This window comes from Poecilia reticulata, chromosome 10, assembly GCF_904066995.2.
Source record: "Poecilia reticulata chromosome 10, P_reticulata-male-v2, whole genome shotgun sequence".
NCBI lineage: Eukaryota > Metazoa > Chordata > Actinopteri > Cyprinodontiformes > Poeciliidae > Poecilia > Poecilia reticulata.
This window is the reverse complement of record NC_088839.1, coordinates 25964497-25992398: the sequence shown is the minus strand read 5'-3', so window position 1 is coordinate 25992398 and position 27902 is coordinate 25964497. Positions and strand designations below refer to the sequence as shown.

The window sequence follows — 27902 nt, the reverse complement described above, 5'->3', positions numbered from 1 at the left end:
AAATGTGACAGCCTCATACGTAAGTCTGTTTGAGACTTTTCAGTTAAAAGTCTTCCAAGTTCGACACGAGGAAGCCTTTGGAATTTCTTTTTTATCCTTCGTTTCTTTCAGTGCAATGGACTAACTTTGGAAAATCATGTAAGAGATAGTTTTCTTTGAGATTCAAAGGGTAAGATTGGTAAGTTTTTTTTCTTCCCCCAGCAAAGTTTCCCCGCTGATAAGTTTTTTTAAGTTGCGTTGAAGTGAATACATTCCGAATGTTTTACAGTAATAACGTAGTTGAGAATGTAAAGACGAAAAAAAAAAAAAGAAAAAGGTGGAAAAATAATGCATCAAAATTAAGTGTTATTTTATGTTTTTTGAATAAAACAGAATAATTTTTCTTTTTAAACACCCGCCTTTTTTACGTAAATGTTCAAATCCTAATTTTTCATTAACCCTTTTATTAAATACTAAATTTGCTTAAATAAAACAACTGATCCGAACTCTATTTTCATCAAAAAGAAAATATTTATTGTTAAGACTTTGACCACAGTTGACCTACTGATGTAAATACAATTCAAAAGATTGTTAAGGAATAAAACATTTGTGTTGTCAGGATATCTAACAGTCCTGATGAGTAGGAGGGACACTGCTGACAGTTCAATGTCCTCTCTACAGACAAACATACAAAAAACAGATGGCGGCCTTTTATTTCCGAAACTCAGAGAAGTTTCACACTTGGAGACTTGGAGTGTCTTAGAAAAACATTTGATTTGAGTCAGAGGCTTTGATCAAAAACTGGGATTCTTATTTATCATTGCATATTATTTGATTACGATGAGAGCTTTTTATTCCAGACAATGTCCCTTGAAGAAACAAAAAAAAGGACTTGAAATAAGGGAATCTCGCCAATTAGATACAACCTTGAAAGAGCGCTCTGATGGATTTCCGTGTCTTTTGAAGCCGCACACGAAGTTCTGCAAATGTTAAAAACAATGGAAAAGAAATACAAAGAGACGCATTACCAGATGGCTTTAGCAACAAACAGCTAAACTAACAAAAAAGTACGAAGGAAGTAATTACTTTTTCATTGTTTTAGCTTATTCCGTTTGTCTGACATAAGCTAAAAACTTTAATAATTCTAAAACAAGTCGCTGTGCTTTGTTGAATTTTAGATCAGATACATATTGTCCTTTTGCTGTTCTTTTAATAAATCATATTCACTCGCTCAAGGATATTTTTTTAAAAGAATAATTTTTACGATAAAATTTAGACATCCTACATTTTTATTTATTACAAAAATATAGCTTCTTACATGTTTTATAAAAAGGAACATAAAATATGTATTTTTTCAATTGTTGCTTTACATTTATTCGTAGCCATTTTCAAAAGAAATGAGATTTTATTTTTTTTTATTTTCAAATTAGAAAAAATGCGGTTAAATTACAGCAATAACGACAAATTAATTATTTTTGCATTACTTTAATTTCACCGTAGTAGTAATAAATACAGTGACGCTGTACGTTCTTTTTTTTTTTAATAAGAGATGCTTTAAACTTATCGGCATTTTAAAAATGAACCAGAAGAATTTTTTTTTTCTTCTGCTATAATCTTTATATATATTCGAAATTTAGATTTTCTATAAACTCAACCAAAAAAAAACAATGCAAGAGAAAAAAAAGCAGGTATTATATCCACGGCACCTTGATATGGTAAGCCGTTTAATGGTTCGGGTTTTTAATTTGCCACGTTTTTCCCGATCGCAAACTTTTAGTTTTTTCGTATGCTACTTATTTTAGTTTTCTTTGAAAAAGTTATTTCATTGATTTTCTGAAGTGACAATCCTACATATACCTATGATGATGATGATGATGATGAAGATGAAAGTGATGGAAAGGACTGTGATCTCAGCACAGTGTCTCTTTAAGGACAAACATTAAAAAAAAAAAAGTGAGGAATCCCCTTATATAACAGACCTCATTTTCCTTCTGTTGAGTTAAAGTTATTCACCTAAAAGTTCTGGTAACATATCTCTTTGAATGTACCTTAATTTAGCCCAGCCATAATTCTGGTGTACAAAAGACACATGTCAGAGTCACACCGCTGATGAGAAATAAATAGGGAAAGGGGTTCTGTGGATGTTCTTCAAAGGAGCTCCAATTTCACACCGTCAAATAAAAGCACCCTTATAGGCACATGAGTGATAATCCTGCTTTTTGGACTTAAAGCTTTTTCTTTGACATAGTTGCATTTCAGTCATTCTGATATATTTATTAATATTATTTTGGGTGAAGATTTAAAGAATGTGGACGATGTGTTTTTGTGGCTCAAAGAGGATAGTTTTTTTTCCCACATTTAGGTACATTTAGAGGGCTTTATAGTAAATCTGATCATGTCCTTCCTGTTAAATTTGCTTTTAAACATATGACACATCTCAGCTTTCTGACCTAAACAGTGCTTTGTATTACCTCTAGGTTGCTACCATAGGCACAAGAGACAAACACCTGATATAGGACACATTTGCATGTTGCTGCATATGTCGACTGGAAAGCCTTTGATAGAAGTCTGAAGTCAAGATTTTGTAACTTATGGAGGAAAAAAAAAACTTTCGAAGATGCTGAGAGTATCCGAAACTTTCTCTTTCTTCTTGAATGATAAATCCATCTAGTTTTAAGCCTTTAAAATATCAAATGCAATTATATTACCAAGTTCTTCCTTCGTTTAAATTTAGTCTCTTGTACTTGATGTTCTCATAATTAAGACTTGACCTGCATTATGTAACCAGGAAGTTGACTGCCAACGTCCTGCAGCTTGTTTTCTGTGACATCTCATTGATTGTCAGCCCCAATACGTCTGTATTAGTTTCCACGCACTCCTGACATGCACTCTGTAGTAGCAGAAGTGACAGCCCTTATCCCTCCTTTGTGCCCCCCTTCATACTGAGACTCGGATTTTAGGGACGGACAGCTCAGGACAGGACAACTGCATCAATGCTGACTGAGCCTGAGCTACGTTTGCAGCAGAAGGCCACACTCTACTGAAACTTTCTTGGACTCGACAAAACAGCTGATCCTTCTTATGCTGCACAAGTCAGTTTTTGGCTTAGCAAAAGTGAGCAGAGTTACCTGTGGAGTGTGTAAAGTCTCGACCAGATTGCAACGTTAAGAGTCCATGAACCAAAATCCCTATTTAGCGTTTTAAATGTTCCTAAATGTGGCAGATATGCAACAAAATCACCACAGTTTCAAAGCATTTGGTTAAATAACGAAAGAACATGATAATAAAAAATTCACACATTGTAAATAAGATGCTATTACCGTCAAAATATGTAGGCCAGATTCTTTACAGCAAACAGAGAAGTTTCCTCCCAGGCAGCACCAGGAGGTGTTGTAAAGCAGTTAGCCTTTGATAGTACAGCAGCAGCAAAAACAAACATGGCTGACGATGGGGCCGCGGCCGACGGTGGAGCAGGCTGGTTCAGAGAGTCGATGTGAGATTAAGACTTGCATTTTTCGAGCCCGGAGCGTCAATATCAAACAAGATCCCCCTCCATGCCCAGTTACCTGGGGCTCGGAAAGGAAATGCACCCTGCCATGGTCTCGGCTCCCAGATTCTAAGGCTTGTTGAAAAAAGTAGAGCGCCGATGTTAGCATGGTGGCTATGAAGCATTGAGCAATGTGTAGCACCCTGCAATGCGACATGCTGTAATCAATGCGAAGGTGGGTCTGTTTCTAAGTAGGCAATCTGAAAATGACTAGGTCCCTGTGCTGTTCAGTTTATGTCTATATTTTTGAAAATTATAATTTTATGTGAAAAATGCCCACTTTAGTTAATTCTGTTTTTGCTTGAAAGGAAAAAAAAAAAGTGCAGCACTTTCTTTTCAGGCAGGCAGCTCAAAGAAGTTTCAAACCATTTCAGTGCATCCATCTGCTCAACTAATTGCTACAAACTTTGGCTTTTAGGTGACAGCATGTGAAAAGAATGGGTTTTGTTCTGAAATAGTGAACTGATTGAGGCAGGAAACGGTCCCTTGAGTCTCAGATTAGGTTCTGCAGAAAGTGATAAACTAAAAGACAAAGTGAGGCGACCTGGTCCTCCTTCGTCCTCATCTGAAGTGCTAAACCTCACCCTGACTTTGTAACGCCTTGGCTTGTGAGTCACAACTGTGAAGATATAATGTTATTTAAACCCAATCTGTCACCAAATGGAGCAAAAGAAAAAAAAATGCTTGCCAAGTGCACAAATCTAACATCACCACTTATGAGACACACACTCCCACGCAGACGGACACGCACACAATTCCCTATCTCTGTCATTACACGGGCGAAATCAGCAATTAATCATTAAAAAAAAAAAAAGTGAATTTATGGAGTTGTCATTATCGCGATCACTTCCACAGGTCAGGTTAGGGATAATTGACAGAAGCATCAACACGTATTATAACACAATTATGTAAAATAATTAGTTTCAACTGGTAATAAAGAAAAATCTAAAAATATTTTGTTAATTTGATAGCATACTGTAATGAATAATTTCCCGCTGATAGATATTCTGCCATCCCTCTTGGGTCTTAGCTGTTGCCTCAGCGCGTGACCCATTTCGCCTTTTAAGCGAACCAGAAAGATTGCTAATTTTGACAGCTCAATTCGCGGGTAACCAACCCTTAACAAGTCTGCCACCCTCTGCAGCAATATTGAAATTCCAAGTGACAGACAAGAAGCGACGGCATGGCGGTGCCCTGATGGTGCCCAGGTGGTGCTTGTGGTTTCTGAAAATGCATGCTGCCACATGTCCATGATGGATGGATGGCCGCAATCCACAGAAAAGTTACTTTTGACATTTTTGACTACCATATTGGCAGTGGGACAATCACAGATTTTGTTTCCTTAAGTGGAACTAGCAAAGCGACAGAGTGGAAAAATATTCTCTGGTGAAAGATCTTTAGTTCCTGAATAAGCATGTAATATTACATGATTATGACTGATAATGAGAATTACAATTCACAGAAGTTTGAATTTATGTGGTAAAGGCACTTGAAAGTGTGACGTCTTTTTATTAACAAATGTGTCAAATAAAATAAAAAATTAAATAAGAATTTGCTACAGCTGTCACTGATATTTAAGGCCAAAGCGTACAAATTTAAAGGGGCAAAAAAAGTATATATATACTAATTTTTGAAAATTTATGTGAGTGACGATAACGTCTGTGTGGTTCTTTAGCAATCACCATTTTTTAAACAAATTCCTTTTCATGATTATATTTTAACCTGTGGAAAAACAAAAAAGCAAAAAATCTTGAAACTAGAAAACACAATGTTGAAAAATATATTTACTTTTAATACATGGCTGAGATTTTATATTATTTCCAGAAAGGGTTTAATATTAGTTATAAAAAATATTTGGACATTTTATTTTAAAAACTGACTGCAGAAAGTGTTGAGTTTTTTTTTGTTGTTGCCAAAATATAAAAAATATTCTAACCTTGCGACCTCCTCATAGGAGCTTAAAGCACTGTGGTGTGTTACGTTTTGTCACGTTGATCAAACAGACAAGCCTGCAAAACAGAAGAAATGACCAACTTAAGAAAACTAAAGATATATCACTCTGGCTTCACATTGAAACTGCTGAGAGAGGCGGTTTTTTTTGCAACCACAAGCCATATTAAGTGCCACATCAACATGGCTGCTGGACTTGGAAGAAGAATAATAACAGAAAAGAAAAATATAATATTTTGCCAATTGAATTTGGCAAAGAACGCGGGCAGTGCATGTAGCGGTGGGCTGCTCTATAAAGACATCTGCTGATTGCACAGTTTGGGGAGGCCTGGTAGAGCAGAGCCTGGCAGGGAGAAGTGTAAAGAGATTGAGACCACGCGACAACTGCTGAAAGAACTCAGCACTCGGACGCTCACAGCCAGTTGCCTCGCACGTGAAGTTATGGAGTTGTAAAAGCGGTGAGATGCCTCTTCTGTGTTTTACGCTGCAAGAGAACCTGGACAGCACAGTGGCAGAATAATTTTAGGCTGCCAAAATCCAAGTCAAGGGTTTTCACATGTTTTTGTTCAAGCCCGTGACCTGGCAGGTACGCCACATATCCAGCAGAAACTGGGTTGAATTTTTCTGTGTCAATGCGAAGTGTTACCGAAAAAAAAAAAAAAGTTGAAAAAGGTTTGCACTCTAATGGTGCAATTTTGAACACACTCCCCACGCAAGAATAGGATGTGCTGCATTCACCTTCCAAAGAATGGTGGCAAATCGATGTCTCTCTGGCCTAATAGGGACATACCTGTAGGTAGGTCTGACCACATGTATCCCAGCAGGGTGTAGAGTCAGCGCTTCGAGATGCAGTTGGAGACGGAGGCCCGCTTCAAGCGTCCCCAACACTGTTAATATCTTTCTCCTGTCACAGTAAGACCAACCCTGAGAGACACGAAACAAAGCCTTCAGAGCCTCTCACCCAACAGGACCTGATCCGTGTAAACAGGCAACGCCTACGCCCTTCTGCCACACTACTTTTGGATTCACTATTGAATCATTAATGCGACCGACACCCATGTGATTTGCTCAGCGACCTGTCATGCATGTTATGCTATGTTTCGTAGAAATGCAGCTCATTGTATGCACAAAAATGTGGTGGTAGTTGCAACGCTTAAGTAGAGGAGGTTCAACAGCATTGATAGCGCAATTAAAAACAACCATACTGCAGGTATATCTGTGAAACTGCAGCAGAGAAAAAGTTTGATAAAAAAATGAGCTTTTTTTGATATGTCTCTCTCGTTAGCTACACACTGGGCGAATAACTTGCAGGCTCGGAGGAGAAAACAGACGGACTGGAAAGAGTCAACTATCTGTTCTTTCATCTTTTTTCTTTTATCACATGTCTATAAATATTGGCTGGAACAACCTTTTCTCAATGGGCTTCAGGTGTGTTTGTTCAGCGAGAGTGCTCATTACAATTGAGCTAGGAGTTATTTTGGAGTTCAAAATACATTTTTTTCTGTTTGCAATTTGGCAAAAGTGAATACCTTTTCTCCGGAAACAATGAGACAAATGGTGCTGTTAGATTGTGCCTAACTCGAGCACAATCACTTTTGAACTGACATGTTTACATTGAGCTTAGATTTCATCAGGACATCTGAGGGCATCTGGTTCTGCCTCCGCTGTGCCGCATGGGTCCCTCTGATCGTGTTCACTCGATGTGTCGTATGTGTGTTTTCTCCAAGCCTCCTTGCCCCCCCATGACCTCTCACCCAGGCTCTCTCCCTTCTGCTTTGTTGTTCAGGTCAGAGTCCATGCACTCGCTCCTTGCAGCCACATGGCCACGTTGTGGTATGCAGATACCCAGACACAGGTAAGTCTGGTTCAGGTGCACCCCACAGTGATCCTGACCCACTCTTCTTCACCCCACAGCTCTCAGGGCCCAGCAGGGTCCCGGCAGAGGTCACAAGAGGCCTCAGCATCCCAGGGATGAGACTCCAGACTTGCACGAAGAGGAGCGTTTGAAGTAGTCCTGTCCTCAGCTATGTTACAATGCTAATATGGCTTTAATCAGCTCCAGCAGTTGCTACTTCCTTGTTGACAGGCCAAGGCAAACTCCACTGTCCAAGTAGTGTCTTATTGGTGACAGTCGGTTCATTGTCAGCTCGCAATGTTTGTTCTTTTTAAAGTAAGGTGTTACAACTTTAGAAGGAAGAATCACTGTTTACCAAGCTAATTAGCTGTGAAATGACTGAAGACAAAATTTGAATGAAAAAAAAGAAGCTAGCAGCACCATAAAGTCCACAGCGTGTTTCCAAATACGTTATGCAAATATGTCTCCAAGTGCTAATACATGCCCATTATTACCAGCTGCGATTGCTGAGCTGCTATTGTTTTTCACTTTGTGAGTGCGTGAGTGTTTTTGTAGCGTACCTTGGTAGCTGTTTTTACAATGCCTTGTAAAAGTATTCCAACCCCTGGTATTTTACACATTGACAAGAAGTTGTATTTTTTTGTATTTAGCTTCCAGTACTCTGTTTCCCCTAAATTAAATCCATTGCAGCCAATTATAGTAATATTTGATCGTACTATAAAAACATCTTGAAACATAGTGGTTGCAGCATCATGCTGTGCATAATCATTTCTTTAACAGGGGTGTAGAAGATGTTCAGAGTTGATGGGAAGATGGGTAGAGCTTAATATCGGACAAATCCTGAAAGAAAACATGTTAGTGGCTGCAAAGACGCATTAAAGCCAAAAGGGGGGTGTTTGGATCAAACTATTTTCAAGTTTTAGAATGGTCCAATCAAAGTTCAGACCTAAATCTAAATCTGTGGAAGCCTTAAAAGTTTGCATTTGTGGATGTTTGAGCTATTTGGCAAAGAAGCCTGGGCAAAAGAAAACTATGAATGCTTTTAGTTTCACTTCACGGTTACACGTTACTTTTTTTTAGTCATCCCAATGAAATATGTCAAAATGTATGTGAAGAAGTCCAAGTTGTATGAATAATGCAAAACAAGTATATATTTTTTTCACTATTGTGGTATTGCAGCACAATCTTGTATACAGTTTAGTCTCACTAGTATACAAGTGAGATTTAACTGTGGCTGAAGTTTGAACACGGGTCTATTATTGTAGCTATTAGCGTTAGCAGCTTGTGGGTTGGAGGGTCCACATGTACCAAGTCATTCTGGACTAAGGTTTCTATTAGTCCCGTATCTGTTTTTTAGTGACGGGATAATGACAGGCGGCATGGTCCACCAGGTACCGATAAGAGTGCCACCCTCTACTCCTAATCTGCTTCTCCAGTTTGCTCAAAGACAATTTAACGACTGGAAATTGAGCCCTGAGGAGTGACAGCTAAAACTGATATTAGAGTCGATGAGTGCACCTTGCTCCTACTTCTTTTTTGGCACTCCCAAGTTGGTAGACCTTTCCTTAAAACTGCACCAAAGATAAAAAAGAGAGCTTTCTCAGCTTGCTATGGCATACTAATACCCTGGACTCATTAAATTAATGGGGCCAGATTCCTCTTACAGAATGTGCTCTGATGCCCTTTGAGTTTGCCGGGGCTAGAGGGTGTGCAACACTTTGAAAAGCCCTGACCGGCATATTGAACATGCTTTAATAGAACCCTTTTGAGACTCCTGGTAGGATGCTCAGTAACTCTTTGCCTTTAAGTTCCCGCACATCTCTGAGTGATCTCGTCAGATAGCCTCTCTATCCTCGGATTCAGGCCTGGAGAGGGGGAGGGGAACAGTTGGCGTTAAATGAGGCCAGAGGTGCCCGTATCTCAGCAGAGGCCATTCTTTCCTGGAGATGTGTATCTTTGAGACATAGTGCTGAGCTAGCTTTGAAGTGGAAAGGTGCTCTGTGTAGAAAGTGTGAAACAGGAGGCTTATAGTCCGGCCTCGTTTCCCTTCACCGGCGAGAGCCTGGCTTTTCACTGGACAGTCCACCCAGGCTTGATTTAATTATTCCATTCATCCAACCACTGACAGGGTAGATTTAACCCCTCAAATGGCCATTAAAAATGTCACTGCGTATTTAATGGGAAGTCGCTATGAAGCACGCCATGATTTAGACAAGCTGCTGCAATTTAGAAAATTTATTTTAAGAGCCAGAGCAGACTATCAAGGAGTAAAGGGCAAAAGAGAAGGTATTGTTTTATCAGCACTGTAATAAGATGGTTATGACTTAATGTAATGAAAATTGAATATTAAAATGATTTTGCATATCTGCCCAACAGCAAAAAGATCACTTGATAAGAAAAGAAAGCTGGTGAACCTCAATTTGCATGACAAAAAATCCTCTTAAGAGGGCTAATACATCACACTCATGTTATCACAATCACAGAACCAGATATCTTGATAGAGAGTAATTAAAATTTTAAGATTTCATGATTGGAATCAATGAAGATGTACTAATCTGTTTGAATTATATTGATAAAGCACAAAAGTAACAATCAGCTGAAACCAAGTGGCATTCTGCTGAGACGTAAGGACATTTTGATGTAACGATTATCTCTCGCTCGGCTCCTCTCTGTCATCTCGAACAACATGAAACAGAAAAACATTCCTGTCGCGATGACACTTGGACACAGTTCCGAAGTAAGAAACAGGATTCATAGCAGCGGGCTGAAACACAGAGTAAAAGCAGTCAAACGGCTGGCGTCTACAGCAGGATACTGACAGACAGATGCTACACATGATCCACACAATGAGCTTCTAACAGTTGAACACAGTTTGCCACAACAGATCCCATCGAGCAAAATATGGCTGACTCAGGTGCACTGCGGAGCAAGCACCTAATTTCTAAACTACGTCTCACTCCGTTTTTATGAATGTCTGTGCATGTGACAGACGGCACATCGTACCTCTTACGGAAATCGTCGTTGGGCAATTGTACGATTTACACAGCCAGATTTGGCAGTAATGATTTCATGGAGCCTTTGATTTTTTTACCTCGATCACCATGGTTGCAACATTGCTGGATATTGCTCCTCATTAGCCATTCCATAAGCAGAGAGCCATGCACTGTTGTAGCGACTGATAACTTACATGCCTCCCACTCTTAAAGTGTGCTGGTAATTTATTCTCTCCCCCAGCGCTCATCATCCTGATGCAACTCTCGCACTGACAGGAATCCATCTCTGTGTACCTGGCAGCAAAGTGGATGGGGGGGAGACTCAAAATCAAAATGAAGACTTGTTACTGAGAAACTCTAATAGCATTTTATTCCCAGATGAATATTCTGAGAGGACCAAAAGCGGTTGGATTTTACGCGATTTACAGTATGAGCTACCATTCCAGCCAGTCAATAATTCTCGTCGAGTTTAAAATATTTCATGAGAGAAGGTGAAATCAGTTCAGTGTTTTTGATCCTTATATAAGCCACCATCATCTGCCAGATTTTTTCCCTTTCTCAGGGTATGGCTTAAGCACTTCAAAGTTAGGTACTACATACAGAGAGCGTGATTCATTTGGCAGCTCGCATTGTCCAGACTCAAAAAAACCCCAAAGCTGGCCAGAGACTTACTTCAGAGGAGAGAAAGAATTTGGCTTGAGCTTAAGGCCGCCCATCCCCATCAAGAGATGGGCGCTTTTTGTCATCTTATCGCAGCCTTAGTGCATTGCTGTGGTGACTATGTGCTTCACAGGTGGGAGCCTGCCTCTGTCAAATGAGCGAGTTCACTAAGGACGGGATTTGCCGCTGTTATTTTTCTATTAGAGGAGAATTATGCTAAGCCTTCAGAGGCCATCTTTGTGTTGCTATGGCAGCCCATATTTCCTACCGGGTTGCGACCTTGAATGACTACAGTGCAAAGCCAAGAGGGCCGAAAACCCTTTGAGGATTAGAAGCAGTGCCTCATAGTTATGCAAAACACCTCTGATATGATTGAACTTTGAATGGATGAATGACAAAGTTTATTGAGATTGCCTCTCCTTTCTTCTGATCATTGTCACTTGATTATTTTCCATCACTTGGCTTTGAATGCAGGTTTTCAAATGAGTGTTCTGGACAAATATTAGATTTTTCATGTCCAACATCTTCATGTATTCAGCGGTTGAAATGTTTGCCATGATAATAATAATAATAATAATTTACCAAATCATTGCCATTTTAGGTTTTAAACATTCCCCATTACCCTGACATTTTGCAGGCATCTCTGCCAATGTGCATATTTATTTAAGAGTCATTGAAATGTATACAAACAAACAGCTCCACAGCGCCCCCTGGTAATTAAAAAAAAAAAAAAAAAAAAAAAGCTAATTTGTCAGCTTGCTTAAACATAGTGGTGGGACATTTAGGACACAGATGCACATTTTTATGTGCATACTAATTATCTTGAAGCCGAATCCTCCAAACAAACATTAATAAGTCATGCTGGTTTAAAATGATTGTGACTCAAAATGATGCATGAACTGATAAAACCTTTTAAAGATTTTATAAAGTTATTTCATTTTCAGAATTGAATTTAGATTTAATCATTGGACCAAAATGTGTTTTAAAATGATTCAAGCGCATCACAGAAATGTTCTAGTAATAATAAGTTGTCCTTAAAAATAACGCTCTTGCAGCTATTTCCTGCAACAAATAAGATGTCAGCCATTTTGAGTTAAATTTAACACATGATCATTTCTTAATGAAATTAGTGCATGTCCATACATTTTTAATTTTCCTCTACTTTGAGCAAGTACTTGAGCTTTAGAGTGGATTTTAGAGATTTTCATGTCAGACCGTCTGTCTGGAAGTTCTGTCCTTTTTTATTACCCTGCAGTCACCTCTGGCAAGCAGGAAAATCAGTGTAGAAGTGAAAATATTTCACTAAAACTCCTTTCATGCTTTTGCTATTTTTATTTAAAATTTATTTTCATTAATTATATAGGCTGCTTCTGAAATTTACACATTGATGAATAGATTAAATTCCAGGTAACATGAAACAAAACGCTATACAGTAAAATCCAACTTAAATTCAGAGGTAAGAATTTGGGTAACCTGATGTATCAAACTCTCATGTTCTGCAACAAACAGGAAGTCAGCCATTTTGGATTAAAGTTACCATGAACTGTCATGACTAACTTAATAATAAGCTTAATAATAAATGTTCTACAAATAGTTGAACTATTAAAATTTCAATGCATCGTTTCTATTGTCCTATTGTTTCTATTGTCTTTTTTGTTTGTTTTATCATCCAACTTAAAGTACTATATTTTTTTATTGACCCATTATATTACAAATCTTCTTTATTTATCTATTATTATTGTTGGTGTAATAAAACTACATACATAGAGGTTATAAGGTGGAGGTCAGAGATTTTTACATCTGAAGGCCTTTGATGAGAATTAGCCTGAACATTGAGGAGAATAAACTTATCACAAATGAAAAGGGTAAAATATGTAATCAAATCTACTTCCATGCATTTCTGTCATTTTTAAAATGTATATCTTTTAGAAAATTTTTAGAGCTTTAGTTGTTTAAAATAGATTAAATCTAAAGTAACATGATAAAAAATATTTAGGATTAGCTTACTTTAGCATCCTGTTAGTCAAGTCCTGCAGCAAACAGGAAGTCAGACATTTTGAATAAAGATCTGGTGTAAGCCTAATTTTACCTGCTGATGCAAGTATTTCTCTCTTCCTTTTCAAAATGTATCATTAACCTATTTGATCCATTAACCAAAACTGAATATTTTTAAGTTGATCTGTCTATTTCAGGACTGCTTGATTATAATCAAAGTCGAATTACCAACATTTGATCTGTGAATCCCTGTTTGTATTCTTCCTGCAGCAAATTCTGATGTTTTGATTTACAGATTTATTTGCTGTTTGAGTTTCCCTCTCAATGCTGATGCAATTCTTCTCAACCTAACCCTTTCTCAGTACCACAACTGTTCAGTTTGTGAGCATAAAAGCAATTTTCTCAAATCACAAGTTAAATTTCACATGCAGCCAAATCAATAAAAATGTTTTCTTCCTTTCGCCCGAAGTTTTTTTTTTTTAATAATGTTTCAGACTATTTTTCCGACCAGCCATCAAAGCCTTAACTCCATTCGGAGGCACGTATAGACAGCTACTCAACGCTGACATGGAGACGAGGCTTTGAAAGTATAAGATTGACACTATTGTGGCCACAAAGCACAACAGGAGACTACTTTGAAGAGGAAAATGCTTTGAGTATTGGATTTCACTTCAGAAATAGTGAGTCCGAAATGAGTACATGTATTGGAGGTGTGGAACTGGTGTACATTGGACAACAAAATCATGTGCCAGGACAGGCTGTGTCCAAACAGAAAGGTCAAAGTCTCCTTTTAAAGTTCTAAAACCACAGACATGGCACAGTTGTTGTTTGTTTTCATATACTCCCGTGTCCTGGGATGTTGCAAGCAAAAAAAGTTGACAATACATCCAAGGACAGAGTACTTTTTCACTTAAAATAAAGTGCTGTTATGTCTTGTTGTGGCATTTGGGGAATTGATCGGTCTCAGTCCCAAACTCTGTCGACTGGCAGGTCTGCTGAAGCTGACACATTTTCTGACAGTGTCTTGTCAATGACTCCGCTTGAGTGAAATCCCCAGCCATATTCGCTGGCTGCCAAAGTTGTGTCTATCATCTTATTTTTTGACAAATTCGTCACAGACGTCTCTCAATCTAATTGGTCTTTGAGGTTCCTGTAAGACAAAGGCTGCTAATCTTAGTGTGCACGTTTGAACAGTGCTTTCCTCTGAATACTTCTCAAGTCTTTGAGAGAGTGTGTGTGTGTGTGTGTGTGTGTGTGTGTGTGTGTGTGTGTGTGTGTGTGTGTGTGTGTGTGTGTGTGTGTGTGTGTGTGTGTGTGTGTGTGTGTGTTTTTTTCCTGCAAAAAGTTTGAAGGAAGAAAAAAAAAACAAAAAAACATGACAGTCACATTTTAGGTACTCTGATGTCACACAGCCTTTTCTGGCTTTAAAAGTTCACTCAATATGAGATTTGGTCTACTTTGATGTGAGGTCTCTAGTGATGCGATTTTAGCATGCTATCTGCCTGCTGTTCTCTGTCACCCACTCCTGCAAAGACTGACATGGGAGCTGCCAGACCTGAGATTCAGCCTTTTTATTCCTGGTGACTACAAATTAAAGATATGGGAAAGGTAAATTCAGGCAACACCATGACAAGTGGAATGTGCAAACTTCTACTCCTGTTACAGTGAAGAAGAAGAAGAAGAAAAAAAAAACAACTTCAAATCATGTTTCCTGTTTTCATAAGAAGACATGTTTTAATGTTTGGTAAATGTTAGGAGCCTCTTCCTCTTGGAATAGCAACCAAAACAAACAAATCAGGCAAGATTTTAATAATGCATCCGCAGATTAATTTACATAAACAGACTCCTTGAAAGATGAGGATGCTTTGTTTATGGCACAATCATTTAAGTTGGAAATATCCCCACAACAACCTGCAATTCATTTCCTGCTCATTATGCAACACTCCCAGTCTTTACCTGAACTTGTCAGGCTCTAGTTCTGTGCGCAGGGAACCCTCGGTGATAAATATCTAGTAATCTTGTTTTATGCTTATGGCGGCTAAAGGAGAGCCCCCCCCCACCCCACCCAACACGCCCACAACCCCCTCCCCCATCCTGCTAGTCGACTCTCACCTGAACACGCAGTGGGGGCTCCGCAGGACCCCCTCGAACACACGCACGTCTCCGGGTCCTGGGAATTGGGGATTTAGCGAGGATTAAAGCGGAATATTTCAATTTAGGCGCCGGAATTTACCTGGCTGCGCCGCAGTGTAATTACCTTCCCCCCTCCTGGAGAGAAATGCAATTACGGAGACAGCAGAGCACACCTACAGACGGGGAAGATATAAAAACGGCTCCGAGTCGATTAAGGAGGGAAATGTAAGACTGTAATAAAAGTAATTAAAAAAAAATGTCGCAGCTGCCAGACCTTTTAATTTTAATAATAGTTCATAAGAGTAAACTAAATAAGCATATATATATATATATATATATATATATATATATATATATATATATATATATATATATATATAAACTGTAGATTAACAATAAACTGTAGCTGCATTTTTATTGATAGTTTAAATACTTTTTTTTCCCTTATTATCTTGTTAAATGCAGAATCACACAAATAAGGCAGTATTTTTCACATTATGGGGTTTAAAAAAGTGTAATTTAATTAAGCACAATGAAAACGACACACAAAGGAAGCTTATTGGCCTATTTGCAAATTCATGCGAAACAATTATAGTAATTGGGGAGCGGGAAAGCTACACAAAAATAAACGAGAGGAAAATTGAATTTTGTAACTTTTCAACCCTCTATGATTATACTGGAAACTAATTTATTATTATTATTATTATTATTATTATTATTATTATTATTATTATTATTATTATTATTAAACTTTAGTCGCTGTGGTTTGGTTTACAGCTTGCGCACTAATGATGGAGTAGAATTTTATTCTTTTACTCTTTGGAGATAATATGTATTTACAATCTCTTTTGAGAGTTTTTCTTTGAAAATGATTTGAGCACAGTTATAAGACTGTTATGAATGATCGCAGTTACTTTGAAGTTAAATAACTTCTGAAATTGCTGACAGATAAATGAAAAGGTCTTGATTTGTTGCTCAAATGTGATTTTCATCTTTTGGTTTGACAAAAATGCATGTGGGCTTGGCAGTTAGTGTAAAACTCAGAAACCGTCTGCAGAACATCAATTATTTAATGTAGTATTAAAAAAATTTGACTCAGGTAATAGAAATCATATTCGAAGCGCCTCCGTTGCTGTTTTGTGTTTTCTGTAGATTGCACAAAACGATTATTCGTTTATCTGTAATCATCGGTGAGCCAAAGAGAGAAAGTGAGAGAGAGAGAGGGAAACAGTCTGAGGACGAGGCGGAGGCCCTCTGTGGGTATAGTCCGTGTAAACAGGGCCCTGTGCATTGTGTCATTTAGGTGGATTAGCCCTTGCTTTTGTTGGACAGGTTGTGTACACACAGACCGATTCAGCTTCCCTGGAGCCATTCCGGTCCCTCACAAACATTTAAGGAAGTCTTGCATTCTGACAACTGTCTCCTGAGGTGATCTAAAAAATGGGGATTCCTTTTGAAGTTGCGTAGTGGATTTGTTTCGTGATCTATCACTCAAACGCCCCGAGTTTCCGTTTACTCAACATGTAAAATAAATGAGTAAATAGAAATACAGTGCTATGAAAAACTCTCTGAATGGAGGTGGCGTGGTTACTCTTCTTGTACTCTTTTATTGTTTCGATTGTCATCGAAATAAAATTAAAAAAAACATCTGGAGTTGCTTGATTTATTGATCTATTCAGGATTTGTGACGTTTATATGAAAACCACCTTACACCTCACGAGCTGCCAGATGGCCCACCCGCCGCGCGCGCACGGACACTGTACATGGAGGTGTAAATAGGACCATTTGCGCGTTTTTCTTAATAATTATAATATTTGGTGCAATTAGGTCAGCCAACTTAGCTGATTACCGACTGTTCCTATTATTATTATTATTATTATTATTATTATTATTATTATTATTATTATTATTATTGCTATTGTGTATTTATTTATTTGTCCCTTTTCATTTGAACTTTTTCATTTATTTATTTGGTTATCTTACCAAAAGTGCTGTTGCTTGGATGTTTGCCCAGTTGCTTTTTTGTGACTCGATTCTGGATCAACTTTACAACGTGAAATATCGGAAATGTCAACTTCTTCCTGTGCATGAAAAGTATGGACTTCTTTTGTGGACTTCGGCTATAAAAGACTAAATAGAAATCTTCTCTTTCTTCTCTTTCTATGCCCTCACTGAAAAAAGCAACAGATGTTTGAGTTGAAAAGTGGGCCGTTATATACACATATTTGACTTCTTAGATGTTTTCTCTGTTTACCTAAATTGACTTACCTGAGTGACGGCTTTCAGGTGCATCTCAGATAATATTTTCCCACAGCAAGGCCTTAAGGCCCACACTCTTTAATTTTATTTTTAATACATATTCCCTTGTGGCATCGCAGCGCCTGACGTCTCAGTGTAAAGATGAAGATATGTTTTTTTTTCAAAATATAGTTTCTGCCATTTCTAAAATATGTTCTAATATATTTCAAGACTAGTATTGAAAAATTATTTGTCTAAATTTGGGTTAAATCGAAAGTAGCACGACATAAAAAAAATGCGGTCAGAGTTTTGAATGTGCGATTATTTAAATATATTATTATGGTAACCTACTTTTTCGTTCTGATGAACTATTTAAGAGGAACTATTTAATCTGAATCCATCTGAAAGCGCCGTTTTTAGACGCATGTAGGGCGTTTCTGCTACTCAAGTTAGTGGTGTTTCAGAAAGTTTGCAATATGGCGCATTTGAAGTGTTTCTCGCATAACTCAGATGCGTCTCTGTCGAGCTGGAAGCTTGTATTGGCGCAGACTCAAATGAGTTTGGCTTATTGGTGAGAGAGCGCAGAGCGGAATTTTAAAATTTGCCAAGAACTTTTTCAAAGATGAGAGCAGTGCATATTAATACATGCTTAGGCTACCTGAAAAATATAATTACAGTGCTAGATTTAGTTTATTGGAAGAGATGCCAGTATAGTTTTGAATTCTCAGAATGATTCTTCTGTCTTGGAAAAAAAAGAAAAACGAAATTATTGGGGTTCCTGACTATTAATAGGAGCACATATGGTCCTAAAACAGCAAATCCTCTTTAATTTTGCCTGTGTTGGTGATTTTTGAATTATATAACATCTCCTGAGGAAGTCTCATATCAAGTTTTTATACAATCGAGGGAATCATGGGCTATTTCTGGTACTTCAAAGTAAAATGCATCTGGACTGGCTGGTGGAAAAGCTGGAACAGTTTGAGGCACTTTTTAAAAATTGAAGCAAAAAGTAAAAAAAAAAAAAAAAAACGTGGGCAGAATTTTCCTTAAAGATCAGAAATAATGTCGAATTTGAACTCATTTAAAGAGGACAGTAAGTAAAGTGTTGGGAGAAGCATGACAGACGCAGTGTAGGAGTTGCCTCATGTTAAATTTAGTGTTTTAACAGCACTGTTGAGGTGCAGAGGAAGCAGGCGATGCTTCACCTTCAGATATGACAGACAATTCTGCATCAAGCTCCACAAAAGTGAGAGACCTCATGTGATAAATGCTTCACAGGGATCTCACTAACAGGTGAACTGAACAAACCCTCTCCCTGCTTTGCATCTTGGATCCTTCATTCAAAGTCAGGGTCATTTCATTCATTAGCACAGCAAAAAGACACTTTTGCATCTTCTAATTTTGCACCATACGCCGTGTCTGCAGAGTTAATTGTGCCGAAGTGTGTGTCCTGGAATCTGCGCGCTAATCATAGTTGTGTTGTTGTCTGCAAGAGTCTCTGTGTGCCCATGTGCCAATGGAAGAAGAGCGTGCCCATGTGTGGGTGTATGACTGCTCCTCTGCTACTCTCTGTCCATGTGTGTGCCCGTGCGTGCAGTCTATTAGTGGAGTTTAACCCCTCTGTTCGGGGAGTCACAGCCCCTCAACACACCAGGCACCATTCTTTCTGCAGCACGTTAACGTTTTACTCTTCCACCCACCCCACCCACACTGTTCACTTTTGTCCTAAGAGGGCAATTAAGGAAACAAACGTTTTCCCCAAGATAAGCTGGCTGCCAGCTTTGCATACTAATGCAATGCCAAGTGGTTGCAAATACTGAGTGCTCTAATTACCGGTACTATTTTCAATCAGAAATTGCTCAATTTCCCAGGATGAGGTCTCTATGGCTGCAGAAAAAAACACATGCAACCTGATAGAAGCAAGAGACAATCATCTCTGTGTGGAGGGAGGCTGATTTCCTCTGTCTCTGTGTGTGTGTGTGTTCGTGTGCTCACATGTGTGCCCATATGTTGGTGAAAATAAATTCATCTGCCTCTGTGTGTACAGACCGTGGAATGACCCTCTCCATCGCTGCTGCCCTTGACAAGTCAAGAAATGGATCCTGTCAGCCTCGACAGCATTTAGCACCACAATTATCCCCTTTCACAGCCTGGCTGCATCCGTGTAAACCACACCAGGCAGCAGTTGCCACTCAGTGATGAGAGCGATGTGGTGCACCATCTACTCTGTGAGCAATTTGGAGCAATTGTGTTGCTTTGTGATCATCAGTGCAAATCAAGGCCTTCTTATTTATTAAACAATTTCTGCTGGAGGAAATTAGAGGGAAGGCTCTTTTAATTTGGCAGGCGATAGATAGCAATATCACTAAAAGCAGCAATAATGCATAATGCTGCTGACATCAAAGTGCAAAAAGGATGGTGGACATGCGGTTTGAGTGGGATGCATCATCTCGTCAGGGACAGGTCAGCTATTCTGAGTGGCCAAAGTGGACAAGGACTGGCTTCCTGGATGTGGGAATGAGTCACTGTATAGGTTGCACATGCCGGACCCATCCGCTGGCCTTAGCTGACCTTTGGCTCTGACGGTGGCTAATGGAGGGCTGGCTCCTGATCAATCCATCGCAAAGCTGGGCTCCTGATCCTTGATCTTTCACCGGGCCAGGGTGGGACGGATGCTGCCAGGAGCCACGCGGCGGAGCCACCGACCCTACCACTTTCCCATCCGTGGGTGACAGCTGCAGCGCCAAGGAGCCTGGGGACGCCACACTGCCCTGCCACGCAGGAAGGACAGCCAGGAACTGTGGCGAGGGGGGAGGGAAAGCCACAAATGATCCGCTTGTGAATGTCACATTCATGTAAATATCCTCTACATATGATGCTGCGATGACCTGTACAAGATAAATCTGGAGATATGAGTTGATGTGCTGAGTGTTTTTGGCTCAAAACTTTGTTTCTTCAAGCTGTTTGTATGAGTTTTTCCCCTGCATGTGAAGGCAATGAAGGATCTAAACACAAAAGCGGCTGAATAACGTAAAATTTTATTGAAAACTTGATTTAATTCAGTAGGTATTTCAAGAAGTGAAACTCAAATGATATAAATGCATTAAGAACACAGTGTTATGCTTTAGATATTCATTTCTTCACATTTTGATTTTATGATTTATAGCAAATGTAGACACAGATTCTCTGAAATTTTAAGTATTACCTTAGACCAGGACTGTTTTTGCATGAATTGCTGAATCAGTCCTGCATTACACAGAGGAAATCAGCCTGGGGTTCTGCAGAGGTGTTAAGGAAGTGGTAGTTTAATAGAGGCCTACAGCTCATCTTATTATTTTTTTCACAGCCGAGTCATTTTCCTCCTTATTCCAGGTAAAACCCTTCAAGGGATAACTCTGATTCAGGAGATGCAACTGTTGTACTCCATGTCCCAGAGATGTCAGTGTACAGTGGTGATTGAAGCACTCATTCCAGTCCCAGCTATTTTTCTAACACACTTTTTCCTTCCACTAAACTTTCCCATAATATCCTTGGACACGGCACTCTGTAAACAACCAGCCTCTCTTAAAATTAGATTTTTGTAGCTTTACACCCTTGTCAATAATAGTGAGTAAGTCACGTGTAATAATTCGCTGATAAATAAAATTTTGTCAAAAAGCCTTAATCGTCAAAGTGAACATTTGGAAAATATGTCACAGTATGTGTAATATTGTAAAAGTTTTACTTTTTGAATTGAATTACTGAAATCTGTAACTTTTCAACTCTTTTTCTAATTTATTCAGATGCACTTATGTGATGCTTTTCAGAAAATGCGATTGAACCTGCATTTAGTTTTAAACGCGAAGAAGAGTTGTCCCCACTTAATGTTTTAAAAATGAGTTTCCGCACATTTCTTTAAATTATGCTTTACACGGTTCGGCAAAGGCAGAAAACATAAATCTAAATCTGTTAAACGTGGAAGTGACACGAACAAAGACCTGCACCAGAATAACTCTTTGTCAGTTGTTAGAAATTCATATTTGCAGTTTAAGTGTTTTTGGTATTCATTGTGCACTTAAAATGTTACCTCAGGGAATATTTTCTGATGCTGCACCCTGTTGCTCTGCCTGATGTTGTGCATGGTTCTGTACTTTGTTACCCAGATGGTGCACCGCTGTATGCTTTTTTTTTTTTTTTCCGTTATCAGAGCATCCTTTTTTTCTTCAATAGACAATGCTTACATCAAAACACGAGACAATATTTAGAATGCATTTTAATTTCATAGGCTTTTCATGTGTGACAAGACTGAAAACAATAGCAGATAAAACATCCCCGTCCATACGGGTGGAGAAAAGGGAAACATCCAAGTCGTTCAGCGCAGATTGTTCTTTTTATTATCATTAACAGTAATGTGATTCTGAGGCCCTCTGCACTGGAAAAAGTGTGGCCCAGCTTAAATTAAAAAAATTGATGTCCATTTGTTGCATCTAATATATTTGACTTCACAGAATCTAAATAAAGTGGTTTGGTACAACATGACTATTTAATATTGACTCAAACCATATTACTTTACTTGACCCAATATTAATTCTTCACCTTTATCCAAGTTAAATTATTTAAATTTTAGTTTTGGAACCAAACTAATATATTTAAATTGAGCCCATCAAATATATATATTGCATTAATTAATTCATTGGCACCATGAAATTCTTTTTTTTAATATTTCATAAACTTGGTTTCATAAACAATTTGCATCACTCACATCACACTTAACACACTCCAGCAACAGTTTTTTTCTAAGCCATTTATTCCTCAAGTAAAAAAGGACAAAAAAGTTGGATTTTCAGACAAACAAATATAAACATGTCATTGTTGCTCTACATCAGAGAAATGAAATAAAGACAATATGGCCTATCAAGCAAAATTAAATGGACAGAAAGCATTCACTGTTGTTGTACTGTTCAAACACATCTGAACTTGAAGGAATGTTGCATCTGTAAACATCATCAAAGAACTAAAATTCCAACAAAAGCACTCCATGAAAGTGACCCCGTGAGCCTGTATAACAAAGTGCTGTGAGGTGGTCTACCTCTTAAATAGATGCCAGTGGCAACTACATGCACACATTAAGCACACACAAATATACACTACTGTGCAGTTTTGAGTTCACCACTGAGTTTGCGAATCTTGGAAGTCATCTTGTTGGAACCAAGCTCCATCAGGATCTTCTGAAGGGCCTCAAAGCTGAACCTGAAACCCTGTGGATACTCCATGTTAAGAGCATAGCAAAGTCCAAAGAGCATTGCCACTCCAGCTGCAAGAGAAGGCAACTCATTGAGGACTTCCACACCATCAATGACAATCCCAACGTCTTGGGGCTGCTGTAGAAGGCCTGAATTCTCTCTGAAGACGAAGACTGCCATGATGGTCCTCTCCAGCTCCTGCTCGGCTTGATCTTTCTGGGAGACCTGAGGCAAAATATACGAAATATGCAACTGAACAACTGCAGTCTGGCACACCTCATTAATCACTATATACTGTATAATGGCATAGGTGGTCTCCCGTGATGAATAAAGTTGAATCATCATTGTGACAGAAAATATCTGGACATACCATGTATTCCTTTAGAAGGTCCTCAACACGTTCTCCCAGGTAGATGATGAGAGCTTTGAGGATACACTCCCTTCGGAAATCTGCATCAGCACCCTTTAGGGACAATCAAAACGGCACCCTTGATAATTTCATCCTCTCAGCGCTTTCGTCACCCAACAAGATGAGGAGTCGGACGGGAGTCGCCATATTGCAAAGTTGGACCTCGAGTTGTTGATGTAGATGCCCTGACAGTCAGTGACGTTCAGGAAGCTGGAGTCAAAACCTGGGTGGCAGGAGAATAAAACGAAAGACAGAAGGAAAGAGAAATTATTAATTCACATTCACAACCACCTTGTGTCAACATACAGATGAGATGAAAGCTTTGAGTTGTAATAAGTAAGGTGCATCAGTGCCCCTTTAAGTTAATCTAATATAAAACAATGCGTATGCACCCCTTTTCTATCAGTACAAGTGCCCCTGTCTGTTAGTCCATTGTCACAGTATGTCAGCCCCTCAAGGTTAGTCTATGTATTTGTTTGAAATCACACTTCATAAGATACCTGCCAGCATGCCATGACATATCTCTGAAAACACAATGCATTCGGAAAATGAAGTTCTTAATCTACAGTAAATGGGGCAGTGTCGTGAACAAAATGCATGAAAACCAGTTGTAGAGCCGAACAAAAAGTTTAGGCTTAACAAGGAGATTCGCTTACCGAGAGCATATCCTGTGAAACCGTTTTAACAGTTGGACAAACCAGCATGGCGAACACTGGGAAACATCACCGACCATACAAGTATAATGCATGCACAAAACACCATTCATTTTCAAAGGGCCTCGCTACCATTAACAAACTGGGACTTTACAATCATAGTGGTATAAACACACTAGACTAACTAATTGCTAACATGGCTTTACATGGGTTAAGCTAGTCAAGTTCACCGTGTAGCCGAGCTAACCGTGGTGGAAGCTATTGATTGGTAACGAATTATGCCTACCTTGATTAATTCCAGCTACAACCGAACAATGTACACATAGTTATAGTTCTCGTGAAATACGTATAAGTTCAGAAATTACACCACATTTAACCCAGCGAAAAAGAAAGCGTTTACTGGGATACCCACATTTAGGCGGGACTTTCAGCTTGCTAACCAGGTGACATTAACTCAGTCTTTTGCATTAATACAATTGTAGGCTTGTTAAGACACGTTTACATCAACTTAGTTTAGTACTTACCGCAGGTTTATTCTTTGATGACGTGCTCGGACGTTAATCATTCCTTCTTCCCCATGCCGAAACGGACGAAGCTCTCCAAGCACTTCTCCCCAACTTCTTCTCACGTGACTCAGATTGAAAATATGACATCATTTCCTTTCAGCATGTTTTGAGAGGAACCAAAATATTTGCTTTCTTCCCTTCAGAAGTGTTATTAATTCAGTCTGAATCAAAATTGACACCTCAGAATGCAAAAAAATAGACTTTCACAACCAAGTCCATTATTTTACATTGTATTCAATGGTAGTTATTAGCTTGAATGAACAACTCTGTGCTACACTTTTTCCAGTGTGTGACCCCATCACAGCAGCTCTTTATCTCAGAAGTCATTCATTAGAACAAACAGAAGGCGGAAAGAAACGCAGGGAGAGAGAGAGAGAGAGCGTAAAATAAATTAGATTGTTCTTAGGAGATGATCCACTTTGAGTCGGCAAAAAAGAGCAAACTCAAAGGAGATCCAGCAGTTCAGAATATGGATGTGAAGTTGCTGAGGAGTCTGGGATCAAGTTTTGGGCTTTGGGCTAAGTGTGTAATCACAGCCTCACTTATTGTCCACTTTGGATTTAAAGACCCACAGGAAGCCTTGAACTGAAAGCTGCATGTTCAGGCTGATATTTGGTTAGACTGTGTCTGCTCAAGACTTTGGGCTGATTGCAGGCTCTGGTGAGACTAATCAAAAAGCTTCTTATGTCTTCTTCCTCTAATGTAAATGGATTGTACAGTGTTTCTCTCATGTTTTGGGCCAGAATACGATTTGTACTCTAGAATGACAATAAAGGCCCATCTCTCAAAGGTTTTCAATAAGAGCGATCACAAAGACTTTTTATTGTTTTCATCTGCTGCTGATCTCATCAGTAGATCCACATCTATGCATTTCTATAAGTGAATGCAGACCGTTCTGTGGGTTCAATAAAAGCAGAAATCAGATACAGGAGTGGTCAGAGACTCAGACACTGATGAAGAGGGGGGGGGGGGGGGGGGGCACTGATGTATGGGGGAGGGAGGTAGGGAGGAGAGCCGTGTGGATCCTTGGAGTGGTGTGACAGACTCCCCAGCCTCCTGGTAGGATTTATTGGAATGTGAGAGAGGAGGATTTTAGCACCAGGCGAGCCACGCCAGAGTGCTGCAGACTTCATGCCATCTGTCTCAGCCTCCATCGTCTCTTTGCCAAACTCCTCAGACCTTTATTTCCTCTCCCTCTTTTTCTCCTTCTCATCCCTGTTCACAAGAGTAGTGGACATACTGATATCCGCTAACGTATTGGAAGCAGGGGGGAGCGGGGGGGTTGGTTGATGGCTGGGCTTAATAAGCAGACAAGAACAGGAAAAAAAAAAAAAAACGACATTGATTAATATGTATTCTTGGAGCTGATTGTACGACAGCCCTGATGGAGACACAAATGTGTGTCCGAGAGCCCTGCCATTTGTTACGGGACCAACAGGGAAAGAGAGAGTTATTCATACCACAGCAGATCTGTTGATCAGTTAATAACGAAACATGCTCCAAGTGAGAGCCAAGAAGTGCTTTAATTTATTGCCCTGTTAAACACTGATCAGCCATAACATTATGACTGTCTGCACGCTCTTGCAAAAGTATTCAAACCCTTGTAACTTTTCACATGTTGTCACGTTTCAGCCACAAACTTTGGTTTATTTTATTTTGTTTTATGTGTTGAAAACCCACAAAAGTTGAGTAACATTTTAAAATGAGAGGAAATATTTCACTGTTGTCATAAAAAAAAAGAATGAAAATCTAAAAAGTTTGCTGTGTATTTTAAGCCTCTCCAAGTCAATATGTTGTAGAATCCCCTTTTATTGCCAAAACAGCTGCCAGACATTTCTTGACTGCACAAATAGAGAAACTGATGTTTACTCTCATCCTTCTTTGAAAAATATCCCCACCATCCAGCTTTCTACAATCCTAATTAATTTCCTTGACTGTGTGGAAGGAAGGCATCCCCACAGCATGATGCTGTCACCACCATGTTTCACTGTGAGGATGATGTATAATATTTTCTCTTTGTTTTTACAATAACACCTTTTCCTTACGTTACATGGCTTGTGGCCAGGGCCGGTTTTACAAGGATGTGGGCCCCTGGGCTGAAGCCAGTTTTGGTGCCCTACCCACTATTTTTATTATTTAATCTTTATTTAACCAGGTGAGTCATTGAGAACTAATTCTCATTTACAACAACAACCTGGCATTATTAATAACATTATTTTACTATTCATGAGCAGGTTTGAACTGATGCATGGTAGGTTTAATATGACCCTACAATAACTAACAGCATGTTGCATCCAAAAACTGACTATAACCTCTTAATTTTCAAATACTTGAAAATACAACTCACCTGATTTGGGCCTAGGAGATGGAATTTTGTTTGCTTTTGTTTAAGCACAATGTTTGCAGAGCATACATTATAAAAATAAATTATATTGTATTTGGAGCCCCCCCCCGCCTCCCTCCAAATCAGGGCACTGGGTTGCTTCTGAAGTCTGGCTCAGTTTGTGGCAAACTGAGATTAAATAATACACAGGTGATGTTGAATTTACTAATGAGGTGGTTTCTGAAGGCAGCTGGTTGCACTTGTCTTGACTAAGGGGAAGTAGAACAAAGAAAGATCCATCCTCAGATTTTTATTTGTAAAACATTTTGAAAATTCTCTGTCTTTTTCTTTCCGCATCACAATGGATTCCTACTTTGCTTTTGGTTTTGATAGTGCAATCCGAATCAGACGCGTTCAAGTTTATGTTTCCAACATGATAAAGTGTGAAAAAGAACATTTAAAACTTTCAGGAGGCTCCGGATTTGCTCTGTTATAAAATATCTGAGGGTGTCCTAAATGTTTACTTCCAAAACAATAGATTTTAATATTTCTTTGACCCGTCTTTGATATGTCATGGGGAGCTTTTTGGACAGAGTTTCTTATTACAGATGCAATTAGATCCCATCAGGTCAGAATCTGGGGATTTTAGAGGCTGACTAAACCCCTAAGATCTGCTGTCATGTTCTTTAAGCCATTTTTGTAAGCAGCTTTTAAAGCACCCAGAGGGGAGGAAATGGGGTTAGGGGGGTGGAATATTCTTCTAAACTGTTTACTTCATGGTAAATGTCAAAATAACACCAATGCTGATGATTTTCTCAGCTGAACATTCTGTTATAACAACATATTACTCACTGCACCTGGCATTAGTTATAATCTTATGACTGATTGGTGTAAACGGGCCATTTGCTTTACTTAACTTGATTTGTTAAAATATGAGGAAGATGCTCACATATCATAATGTGATTAAAATGCGTGGCATGAAAACGTTTGTTTTTGATGTCATTATTTTGTTATTAAGCGAAATAAGGGAATGTTTGAATGCTCTCATGGAAAGGGAAACATTCTCGATAAGAGATTTAAGGTCATATGACACCTACCAGCACCATAGAAAGGAAAACGTAACTCTGGCCAAAAATTCTCAAATCTTTTCATTGTAGACAGATATGCATTTGTGGGCTATAATTAAATCAAAAGCAGATTTTCACATCAAATGGTGGTGTGATTATGCTGCATTTGTGTGGGACTGATCTCTCACCCTCTCTCTGCATGTGGGTGGCTTGGGAGGAGGCAGCAGGAGATCACAGGGAGGAGCTGTACCGGCTCCATGTCCTTAACCTGTTCGGAGAAGGGTAATGGGAGGGTGGGGGCTGGAAAGAAAA

The 27902-nt window shown here is 39.0% G+C and overlaps 3 long non-coding RNA genes across 3 annotated transcripts in view; 1 reads left to right on the top strand and 2 right to left on the bottom strand.

Moving 5' to 3' along the window:
- The window catches only part of LOC103471610 (uncharacterized), a 29020-nt gene extending 25320 nt beyond the window's left edge, over nt 1–3700 (bottom strand). The window contains exon 1 of the long non-coding RNA XR_534681.3: nt 3300–3700. This is a non-coding gene — a long non-coding RNA (uncharacterized LOC103471610). The remainder of the gene's footprint in view (nt 1–3299) is intronic.
- The window catches only part of LOC145553121 (uncharacterized), a 35421-nt gene that overhangs the window by 3681 nt on the left and 3838 nt on the right, over nt 1–27902 (top strand). The window contains exon 2 of the long non-coding RNA XR_014089337.1: nt 7263–7331. This is a non-coding gene — a long non-coding RNA (uncharacterized LOC145553121). The remainder of the gene's footprint in view (nt 1–7262; nt 7332–27902) is intronic.
- On the bottom strand, nt 22145–24487 carry LOC145553122 (uncharacterized). The gene is made up of 3 exons (XR_014089338.1): nt 24159–24487; nt 22943–23204; nt 22145–22797 (listed from the first exon to the last, which is right to left on the bottom strand). It is a non-coding gene; the product is annotated as an uncharacterized LOC145553122 (long non-coding RNA).